The sequence below is a fragment of the Pseudonaja textilis genome, chromosome Z (assembly GCF_049901715.1).
Source record: "Pseudonaja textilis isolate UNSWEBS1 chromosome Z, rPseTex1.2, whole genome shotgun sequence".
NCBI classification, from domain to species: Eukaryota; Metazoa; Chordata; class Lepidosauria; order Squamata; family Elapidae; genus Pseudonaja; species Pseudonaja textilis.
In genome coordinates this window covers 73,409,999-73,418,562 of record NC_142008.1, presented here as the reverse complement: position 1 = coordinate 73,418,562, position 8,564 = coordinate 73,409,999, and the positions used below count along the sequence as shown (strand labels likewise).

The 8,564-nt window shown below is 37.1% G+C and overlaps 3 pseudogenes; 2 read left to right on the top strand and 1 right to left on the bottom strand.

Moving 5' to 3' along the window:
- Positions 1-347: 347 nt before the first annotated feature.
- LOC148124089 (E3 SUMO-protein ligase KIAA1586 pseudogene) lies at positions 348-4,449 on the bottom strand (annotated as a pseudogene).
- Positions 4,448-6,515, top strand: LOC148124088 (E3 SUMO-protein ligase KIAA1586-like; annotated as a pseudogene).
- A 37-nt stretch (positions 6,516-6,552) lies between these two features.
- On the top strand, positions 6,553-7,821 carry LOC148124087 (E3 SUMO-protein ligase KIAA1586 pseudogene; annotated as a pseudogene).
- The last annotated feature ends 743 nt before the right edge of the window (positions 7,822-8,564 follow it).

The window sequence follows — 8,564 nt, the reverse complement described above, 5'->3', positions numbered from 1 at the left end:
TTCCTGTTACTCTCGACCTCGCAGGCTGTCACTGCTTTGCTTATTCACTCAAGTGGCAGACCGGACTTGAAGCCGCCATAGAATGACAGCTAACTCTTTTGCGCCGGGCTCGGGAGCTTCCCTCTTCGCTGTCGGGGGGTTGCCTTCCCCACTCTGCAGCTCGAGGTTCTCCATGTTCTCACCCTCTCCGGGGTTCATGTATCCCTGGGGGATCGCTCCTGGCACCAGAAAGGGTGTTCAAAGACTGCAACAGTCTTCTTCACCTCCGTTCACTCTGTCCTGCCACTGGAAGCTAAATGTAAAGACAATATCTTTAGCTTTTTTAATAGTCAGGAATTGCATATTTCTCAGAATCTTTTAAAAACATTTTCTACAAAATCTCAATAATCATTAACATTAGTTTGGTAATTAAAAATGTCAGTAAATACAAGCAATTGTTCTTCAGTTCCTTTCCATGGAACTACTACTTCTTCAATATTCCAGTAATTGGCTCCAAAAAAACTGAGAAATTGTTATTTATTCATGTCTTGAAATTGGCTACCTGTTTTTAAATGTTCACAATCCATTAGTCCTTTATTCAAATTTGTTACTATGCTTTCTAAAAGTCTTTCCTGAGGAAGCCCAACAAATTGATGATTTTCTACAAATTTTATATTTTTGAAGGTTTCTGAAGTAATTAATACATCAACTTTTTTGTATGCACCCTTTCCTTTCTAACCATTTCAAATGCTTTAATTAATCTTATCACAAGTTTTTCAGCATTTATGTCTACATTTCTTGCTTGCAGTGCATTGGAAAGAAAAGAAATTTCATTTAGAATATCAATCATCAATGCCAAATCAGTCATAAAATATATATTTTCAAGATGGGCAGCCATACCTAAGTACTTTTCATTTGAATGAAAATAGTGGTGTAGCACTGGATAAGCATACCACATAGCTAGAGCTGACCTTAAATTAAAAGCAGTCCATCTTGGTCCAAAATTCTACCAATCTTTATCATTTCAATTCCAAGTTATTCAGATATTTTGGTAAATTCAATCTGGTTCATATTGGATTGATAAAAAATAGCATATATCTTATCAATAAATATTTTTAAATGATTTACTTGCTTTATTTCCTTTATCAAATAATCTAAAACAAGTTGAAGGCAATGGTTTAAGCAATGCCATATTATTATGTTTGGAACCTCTTTTGCTATTTTAGTGCTCACTCCAGATTTTCTCCCAAGCATAACGTTGGCACTATTGGAGAAAAATCTTATTAAATTTTTCTAGGTAGTTCTTAGTAAACCCAACATTATTTAAGCTTTCAATAACTGAATAATTGATTGTCTCTGCATCTTGTTTTTCCTATTCAACTAGCTCAATAAAAATTGTTGGCGAGGTAACTGAATCCTCAACTTTTAAGAAAAGTATAACAATTGCAAGATACCATTGAGATTTCATCAATAATAAACATATTTTCAGATTATTTTCAATAATTTTAGTAAATAATTGTTTTTTAATTTCTTTTGCAATGAAATCAACTATTTTCACTGCAGTTTTACGTGAATGCAATCCTATTACCATATCTAGTTCATTTTTAATTTGCAATTCTATCTCATCTTCTATGTCTGAAAATGGTTTACATCTTTGTGCCAGGCTGTAAACTATATTCAATAAACTATATTGAATATTCTACAAGTAATACCTACATATTTTTCAGTCATCTTATCTATTACTTTTGTTATTGCATCCTGCTCACATTGTTTTAAGTTCTCTGTGCAAATGTTATGAGGTTTTGATTTAAAATGTTCTTTCACGTTTTTTCTTAGAGAAGCTTATTGTACCTCTTTATTTTTACCTACTGCCTCAATCTGGAAATATTCCCATTCTTTTGACACATGAATACATTTTTCTTTTGGGAAGTCATATTTTGCACAATATTTGCAACCTAACTTTTTGTTGGAAATTACCAGTCCCTCATATTTTTCTTTAAAGTTGTTATACTGCTGCAATGTCCAGCAGTCAGGATGATTATTTTCAATTTTGGAGTTATCAATTATTTCAATAATTGACATGCTGCTTTCTCCAAGTTGGAGTTGTTGTGCTTGTGACTGTTTTGTATCATCCAAGGCCAATTCTGATGTATCTGATTCCGATCTTAGTTTCTTATTGAATTTTTTTTTTGTCAAACTCTGTTGCCTTTTCATGCTGTTAAGGGCTACTGCAAAAAAATAAAACAATGTTGTAGTTTGGACTTGATTGTGGTTGTAAGTTGAGGCCTATAGGTAACAGAAGGGACCTCTGTTTTCACCCAACAATGTACTGTCTGTTTTCATCCATTGCTGTGGACAATTGTATGTGTGTGTGTGTGTGTGTGTGTGTGTGTGTGTGTTCCAGCATAACTCTGGAACACCTCAAGCAATTTCAACCAAACACAGTAGACTTAGTCTCCTAAAACAAATGCAAATATTGTGGGGATAAGACATCCCTAACACAGCTCAGGGTGTGTGTGTGTGTGTTTATGTGTATGTGTGCATAAAGCCAAGGGCCTCGTGTAGCTGGCCAAGCCACGGCGATCGCTTGCACCATGCTGCTGAAGGCCCCAGCGTTCCTTCCCACCACCCAGCCTTGCCCCAAGCTTCTGGCAGCTTCCGACAGCCATGGCCTAAAGCCCGGCCTTGCGTGAGCCAGCCAAGCCACGGCAATTGCTTGTGGGGTGGCTGCTACCCGTGCCACCAGCCCCCTCAAGGGCTTCTAAATGCTCTTGGAGGTCCTTGTTGGCCAACAGGGGCCTATAGGCTCCAGCCTAGCCAGCCTTGTTAAACTAACCCAACTCCCTCCCCACCCACCCAGCCTCCAGCAAGCACCTTCTTCCTTCAGACACCTTCTCCCAATTCTGAATGGCTGCTTGTAAACTTGTCTCCTGCCTTGCTTGTGCTGCATCCAGCTCATCAATGAGCAACTGATTCTGCCTTCCTGCCTTCTTCAATTAGATAAGTAAGTGGCTTTTTTCTTCTTCTCATGATTTAAATCAGGGGTCTTCAAACTTGGCAAGTTTAAGACTTGTGGACTTCAACTCCCAGAATTCCTGAACTAACGTGACTGGAGGAGGAATTCTGGGAATTGAGTCTACAAGTCTTAAACTTGCCAAGTTTGAAGTCCCCTGATTTAAAACAAGGGTCTTCAAACTTGGAGGAGGAATTCTGGGAGTTGAAGTCCACAAGTCTTAAAACTGTCAAGTTTGAAGTCCTCTGATTTAAAAAAACAGTAAGAGTGTTAATTTTTTTAAAGGAAATAGTTATATAAAATTTAGGAAAATTTAGCTGCTTTTCTATTTTAGAAAGCAGCTGCTTTGTCATTGTGTGTGTATGGAAGTTCTTTTAAATTGTGTGAAATATTATGTGCCTATAAATTAAAGCTATATTTTTAGATTTTTCCAGCTGTCTCTGCTTTGTGACTGTGTGTGTGTAGTTTACAGTTGTGCTGGGAGTGTGTTTTCAGTTGTGTAGTTTTGTGGGTCTGCTGCTAATCCAATCATGTTACAGTGTGACTTTTCAGTTGTGTAAGTTATGATAACAACATGTCCTAGTATTTTTTGATGTTGATGCTTGCAGCATGCAGGCCAGGGGACATTTTACATGAAGTCCAGCTGCTTTTATGAGACAAGCAACTTTACTTTCTGAGAAAATTAGTAACTTGTTTTGGGGTAAAACACTTTGCCATTATTAAAGCTGGTTTTAACATGTTGAGATTTCTGGGGGCTGAGCATGCTTGATGGGCTTTTGTTCTTGCCTGGGTCTTTTATCTTTCCTATCATGGTGGTTAATTCTGCCAGGAAACAGGAAAAGGGGACTTTCAGGTGAATTACCTTAATAATGGCTGTACTTAAGTGTTGCTTTTTATTGTGGTGCTTGTTTGCCTAGGGGTTTCTTAAAGGCAGAAGGGCTGAGATTTCTGGTGTGAGGTTTGGGGTCCTTGCAGGAACAAACATGCATCCAGGGTTTTTATTGCAGTGGCTTTGTCTGGGGATTAAGTAAAAAACTGGTTTTTATCTGCAGTATTTTTTTGGAGGGGTGTATGCTCCCAAAGTTATCCATTCATTAACAATGATCAAATACTAATAATATTTGCTTATCCTTTTTTAGGTGAACTTTCCTTATATAATTGGTGTTTTCTTTTATACTTTTACATTTCTAACTTCTGTTTCTGTTAGTTAGCCATTGATAAAAGAAATCCCATGTTAAAGAATATCCTAAGCCTTTTCCTTGATTGTAAATTTGTAATTGTTAATTTATTTATTTCTGCACATTCTAATATTTTTATTCATTTTCATATCTTTGTTTTTCCACTGTTATGCAAACACAATTCTAGCACCTGTTAACATTAAAATTAAATATGTATTCTATTCAACAAAATATTTCTGGGATTAAATCCATATGTTGCTTTACCATTGTTTTAACCATGACACCACTAACAGGCTATTTGCCTTGTACTGACCTAAATACTGAACCTAATTCATATATTCAGTGAACTGACTGAGGAATAAATTTCAGAAAAGGAAATCAATATTGCTCTGTGAATGTACCTATGAAATTCATTCTTAGTGATCTAACTTAGATGATGTTGGAAGAATTATCATTCTGGGTTCAGTTCTGGGGAAGAAAGACACTAGAAACATGGTGACTGCTTGTAAAGATGGTTTAATGGTGGACAGGATCACATGCCTTGGAACTCTTGGGCTGAGAGATGCTGAGAGTCCCTTTGTTTTATGCCCTCATTTTATGGGGTTTGAATTTGAGCTTGTATTCTGATTGGTTGTCAGACTCCCATAGGGCCATGCAGGGGCAACTCTGTAGCCTGTCCTGAGTTCCACACTTGGTTGAGCCTTGCTGGATGATGATGTAATGAAAGGGCTTTGGGCAATTTCTCTTATAACTCTACCTGGTAATGATCCATTAGCAAAGGTGTGGGGGGGGGCTGAGTTTCTGCTTCTCTTGAGTTTTTACTCTTGTGATATTGCGCTTGCACAAAACGCTGACACGACACGGAACTTCTTCAAGGCAAAGCAGTTTATTGTTACGATTTCTGCAGAAACGGGTTCACATCCAAGGCAGCAAGATGGAACGCAGAGCTAAGTTAGATACACACTTTTATACAAAGAAGCGAGATACAATGTATCAGCTATGCAGCATCTATCTGGAGCTTTGCACGTATGCTAGCTGAGCAATAACCATTTCCTTGTTCTTTGTTTCTCCGAAAAACCGCTGAGGTTGCTTTTTGAAACACGCACACATACACACAGTGGAAGAGTACAAAATACAAAATGGAGAGCTTATTTAAAATGGAGTTACATTGGTTCACTTCTCACACTCTTCTTTTTAGGGGAAATATTCTGCCTTTTTAATATCTCCTAAAATATTTCATTTTCCTAGGAGAGGGGTGGGTTTTAACTCCAAAAATGAAAAACTGTATCCTTCTTGCTTGTTGGACCCCATCCTGTTGGGTGAAAGAAGAGATCACTTCTGATCCCTCTGATTCCTTCTGATACAGCCACAATCGAGTCCAATCAAAGCACAATATTGTTTTATGTCTTTTGCAGTAATAGCTGATAGGCAAGGATGAAAAGAGTTTGACTGCTTACTTTGTCAAGAAACCAGGAATGGAACAATCAGAATCAGACATAACAGATCCACAACCATTAGTGTTAGATATGGGCTAGATTGAAGAGGCAGGACAACGGTAGTAGGAAAGGATTTCTTTATTTAGCTCCGAGTAAAAGACTGCCGCCCAGTGTGCCTGCTGTTCTTTTTACAGGCTGCTGTCCACAATTTCAGCCAATGACAGCTGTTCATTTTCCCACCTGGAAAATGAACCAATGAGGGAAGTCTGACATCACTGACTTTTCCCCATTGAATATCTAACAATTAGGGTCACAAGCAGCACTGCCACCACTTGAATGTGGAGAAAGCAGCAAGTCAATCTCTGAAACTGAAAGCCTTCCTGATCTTCCAGACTGCTGGTCATTGCAGTAATATAGAAGTTTTCAAGAGAAGTATGAGGGACTGGAAATTTCAAAGAAAAAACTAGGTTGTACTGTGCAAAACATGACTTTGCAGTAGAGAAAGGTGTTTATGTGTCCAAGGAGTGGAAACATTTCAAGATTGAGGTGGCAGGGACAACTAAAGATGTTCCGCAAGCTTCTCTGAGGAAAAAAATGAAACAACGTTTTACATCTAAAGGTCATACAATTTGCAGTGATAACTTTAAAAGGGGAGCAGATGCTATAACAAAATCCATAGATAAGATGTCTGACAAATATTTATCTACTACCTGTAGAGTATTTTTGACAGTTTACAATTTGGCACAAAGATGTAAACCATTTTCAGACATAGAAGGACAGGTGCAATTGCAAACTGTAATAGGTGTATATCTTGGAGTAGGATTGCATTCACGGTCAACTGCGATGAAAATAGCTGATTTCATTGCAAAAGAAATTAAAACCAAAATGTTTACTGGCATTATTGAATAGCATCTGAAAATATGTTTAATTATTGACAAATGCTATCATGCAAACCAATTGTGATATTTTTTTGTAAAAGTTGAGGATTCAGATAACCCACCAACAATTTTTGTTGACCTTGTTGAATTGGAAAAACAAGATGTAGAGACAATATGTTCTTCAGTTTTGGAAAGTTTACATAATGTTGAGTTTACTACAGACTACCTGAAAAAAAATTAATAGCATTTTTCTCTGATGGTGCCAGTGTTATGCTTGGAAGAAAATCTGAAATGAGCACTAGAATAGCAAAAGACTTTCTTAACATCATAATATGGCACTGCTTAAACCATCATCTCCAACTTGTTTTAGGTGACTCCATAAAGGACATTAAGCAACTGAATAATTTCAAAATATTTCTTGACAAGATACACAGTATTTTTCATAAATCCTGTAAGAGCCAAAATAAACTTTTGAAATATCTGAACAACTTGGAATTGAAATTGTAAAGATTGGTAGAGTTTTGGGACCAAGATGGGCTGCCTGTAGTTTAAAGTCAACCCTAGCTATGTGGCGTGCTTATCCAGCACTATATCAGTACTTTCATGCAAATGAAAAATACTCCAGTATGGCTGTCCGTCTTGAAAACACATATTTTTTAAATGATTTGGCATTGATCGATATTCTCAACAAAATATCTCTTCTGTCAAATGCACTGCCAGGAAGAAATACCGACATCATAAAGACCGAAAAACTTGTGCTGAGATCAATTAAAGCATTCGAAATGCTCAGACAGGGAAAGGTCCCTATGAAAAAAAAGATTGATGGATTAATTACTTCATAAACATTCAAAAATATAAAATTTGTACAAAATCATTGATTTGTTGGACTTTCTCGGGAAAGATGTTTGGAAATCATCATAACTTTGAAGAAAAGACTAATGGATTGTCAACATTTAAAAACAGGTAGCCAATTGCAAGATACCACAAATAAATTGCAATTTCTCCATTTTTTGGAGCCAGATTACTGGAATATTGAAGAAGTCATAGTTCCATGGCCAGAAGCTGAAGAACAATTGCTTACCTTTAATGAAATCTTTAATTACAAAATTAATATCAATGATTATAGAGATTTCATAGAAAATGTTTTAAAAGATTCAAAGAACTATGTAATTCCTGACAGTATTTAAAAAGCTAAAGATATTGTCAGAACAATTGCTGTAAGTTCAGCAGAAGCGGAAAGGGGTTTCTCAAAAATGAACCTCATTTGTTCAGAACAGAGAAGTCGCCTAACTGTTTCTAACATAACCAACCTGATGACTATTAGTGTAATTGGCTAAAATAATTCTAAAAGAATGGGACCCTTTTCTGACTGTCAAAAAATGGTTATGAGCACACCATCACACAGCCAGTGATCCATGGGTAAAATCTAAGAAAAGTGCAAGTGAGGAGGGTGCCAATGAAAGAACATTGTGGAAAAATCTCAAATAACACTTTTATGTAAGTACTTGTGTGTACCTTCTTTATTGTTTGTGTGTGCTTGTTTTATTCTTATTTAAGTAGTAAGTGCACAAAATTAAAAAATTGGGAAAATGCCTTCTTTCTATAGGTCATTCATTAGGGCAAAGAAGTCAGTGACATTGAAGACACACAGCACTTTTATCATTCTTATGTAAGTACTTGTGTGTACCTCCTTCATTGTTTGTGCATACTTGTTTTATTCTTATTTAAGTAGCAAGTGCACAAAATTAAAAACTTAAGAAAATACCTTCTTTCTGCAGGTCATTCATTAGGGCAAAAAAGTTAGTGACGTTGACTTGGCCATGCCGTCAGTCATATGACCTCCAAATCACGCCCAGCCAGTCACATGACCACCAAGCCACATCCAGCCAGTCACATGACCGACAAGCCCCACCCTGCCAGTCACATGACTGCAAAGCCATGCCCACAAAATAAGCCATGCGCACAGAACCAGTAGTAAAAAAATTTGAATCCCACCACTGGTGAGGCCCAACTAAAGAGAGACAAGAGAGATAGAGCTACTATAGCTAGAGCTTCAGAGACATTACACCAGTCTGAGTCC